This window comes from Priapulus caudatus, unplaced genomic scaffold, assembly GCF_000485595.1.
Source record: "Priapulus caudatus unplaced genomic scaffold, Priapulus_caudatus-5.0.1 Scaffold476, whole genome shotgun sequence".
NCBI classification, from domain to species: Eukaryota; Metazoa; Priapulida; class Priapulimorpha; order Priapulimorphida; family Priapulidae; genus Priapulus; species Priapulus caudatus.
The window spans coordinates 169,256-172,689 of NW_014577537.1; positions in this window are offsets into that span (position 1 = coordinate 169,256).

Sequence of the window (3,434 nt, forward strand, 5' to 3'; positions counted from 1 at the left end):
TATATATATATATATATATATATATATGTGTGTGTGTGTGTGTGTGTGTGTGTGTGTGTGTGTGTGTGTGTGTGTGCGTGCGTGCGTGCGTGCGTGCGTGCGTGTGTGCGTGCGTGCATGCGTGCGTGAGCGGCGTGCGCGTGCGTGCGTGCGCGCGCGTGTATGTCGCTAGAATGGGTCTCATGTATCTTGATCGTACAGATTTCTCTTGAGTTGCGGTCCGTCATTAGTTGTGCTGGAGATGGGGGGATGGAGCGCTTTGTCGATTGAAGTCTAATCTATAATCTGTAATCCGTAATCCGTAATTCGGTCTCCTAGTAAGTTTCCTTGTAATTGCGCCACGTCTCTGTCTGTGGCTCGAGAAAACGTGTTCAGCGGCGGTAACATGGAGAACTGGCAGTTTTCTTTGTAGCCACACACACTGTGGCATGCATTTAATGACTGTAGCATGTTCTTCGTTTCTGTTATTTATTATTATAATGATATTTGCTTTATTATTTGCATTGATTAGCACATCATTAAAGCGTACATAATTATGATGAAATAATAATAATAATAATAATAATAATAATAACAGCAAATGCGTGGTAACGATTCCGTCGTGATGTGGAGTACTAGACGTATACGAGTCTAATCCGTAAAGAGGTTACTCACAAAAACACGAAAGTCGGCAAATGTAAAACACGGCAAATAATAGCAAATGCACGATATACAATTTCCGTGGAACGGTACTAAACAGTGTGGCCCGATGCTGAAATTGAAATACGTGTGTGCAGGCGTAGCACCCGTCAAGCCAAGTGAGACATAAATAATGGTATATCGTGTTTGTCGTCGTATGTATGATTGTTGTAGTTTCTAGCGAGCCTGCGATCAGAAAACGGTCAGTAATACGGACAACCGGCAGTCATTCTAGACGATTGAAATACGGTAATAGTACTTTACTGAGTATATTTACCGAGAAGTAAATTTCGCTCCAAGCCGAATAGTAAATCGTCTACTGAGCAAAAACACCGCTGTTTATATGCTCTGAGAAAGCGTATAATCTCCCACGCCTTGTTGATACAACAATCTTGCGCTGAGAAGTACACAACGCGGGAAGCTGACCTGCGGTCACGTGGGTAGATTCAGCGCGTGCATGGTGGCAGTAGTATAAAATAGAACACTTCGGTGATACAGATAATAACACGTCCCGAAAATCTTCAAACACATAATAACTCGTAATTTATGTAATTATTAAATATATGCCCAACATTTATGTTCTATTACTCTAGTATAAGTAGTGACACACATAGGTTGGATGGATGGATGAATAAATGGATGAATGGATGGATGAATGCACGGATGAATGGATGGATGAATGAATGGATGGATGGATGAATGAATGGATGGATGGATGAATGGATGGATGGATGGATATGGATGGAATGGATGGAATGGATGGATGGATGGATGGATGGATGGAATGGATGGAAAGGATGGATGATTGGATGATGGGTGGATGAGTGGATGAGATGGATGGATTGGATGGATGGATGGATGGATGGATGAATGAATGGATGGATGGATGAATGAATGGATGGATGGATGAATGAACGGATGGATGGATAGATGGATGGATGGATGGATGGATGGATGGATGAATGAATGGATGGATGGATGAATGAATGGATGGATGGATGAATAAATGGATGGATGGATGGATGATGATGGATGGATGGATGGATGGATGAATGAACGGATGGATGGATAGATGGATGGATGGATGGATGGATAGATGGATGGATGGATGGATAAACGGACGGACGGACAATAGGATAGATGGATGGACGGACGGATGGATGGATAGATAGATAAATATCAATACTACATATACTCATATACTACACCCGCACATGATGCTCGCCACGCGCCTGAAAATCAGTGACTTCGCTACTTACGATATATGTAACGAAGTGACGGCAACTACCGCCGATGCCGATGGGAAACGAGCCTATTATCACATCGCCGACAATCTCATCTTGGCGTGATCAGCCGCGCTAAGCGCATCATGCAAATGTTGCCATAAATCACCATTCTGCGCTACTCGACATTGGCGCGTACGCGCGCTCGATTGACTATTACAAGCTTAGGCGTATATAGGTAATACGGGCCGCTGTGCGCCCGGGATTCATAATCACGAGCTGAATATCTAATGCACGCGCTGTGTGCGTGCTGGCCCTGACGACGCCCGCGAGATACGAAACTCGAGCGCACGAAATCTAACTGGTGTGCTTACTGAAGCCGATGTAAGCAGTTGGTCGCTGCTTTATAAAGCAAACGATAGAGTGTGCGGTTATCAAACTTTGGTCGAATTCGAGACGCGTCTCTCATTCATTCATTGCTCTCGCTTTTGATCTCTCCCTCTCCTCATTACCTCCCTCTCTCCCATTCTCTATTTCTCTCTGCCTCTTTTACTTTCTCTCTTTTCTCAGTGCTAATCCGGCCCGTCCGTCTATCCGTCTGTCCGTCCAGAGAAAAGTTACGCCCACCCACCCGTTCGTCCAGCCACCATTCATTTACACATCTTTCTCTTGTCCTTTCTACATATATATGATTTTGTCTTTCGCGAAGTCTCTCTTTTGTTACGCGCGCGCGCGCTCTCTCTCTCTCTGTCGCTCATTCTCCCTATACCTATCTTTCTCTCTCCCTTTGTTTCGTTTTCATTTTTCCCCATTTTCATTTGCGCAATCCTTCTCCCTTTCATAACCATTCCCTCATTCGCTATGTTTCTCCGTTGCGTTAGCGCAATTATGTAAAATATTTGGGTAAATTTTAATATTTATTTCCGACACGTACATCTTGTATAGGCCTATATATATAGAGAGAGAGAGAGAAAGAGACGGAAAAAAATTTGAGCCACCGCTGACCCACGTGACCCTGCCCATCTGTAAGCGCGCATCAACGCCAGGTTCTCAAGCACTAAATATGTACGTCTTATATGAGTAAAATTTGAGACTTTGCAATAAACGGCGGCGATATAAAATCCGCTCGTCCCCGAGCCGCGTGCACAAAACCATGCCCCAATCGGCGGCACCATACGCCTCTCTCTCTCTCTCCGTTGTCGCCGACACTGGCGGCTTCCTTTGTGCCGACGCGCGCTGTCTTTTCAGGGCGTGTCGTCCCCTGGTTCTTGGTAATTGCGACTCGTTCCATCGGCACTGCGATTCTCAAACCCTGCGCCACCTTCTATCGCGCAATCCACCCATTCCTCGACGCTATTCCTCCGCGTTCGTGTAGAGTGCACAGCGCTGGGCGGGATGCACTGTCAGTGGAAGGGGTCTGCAGTAAACGTGGCGCGTACTATTACGAGTTGATAGCCGCGGCCCCCTTAATCTGGGCGTGTAAAATCAGCGCCGCCTCGCGGCGTCACGTTTACGCTGCTCTGAGCCGAGGTA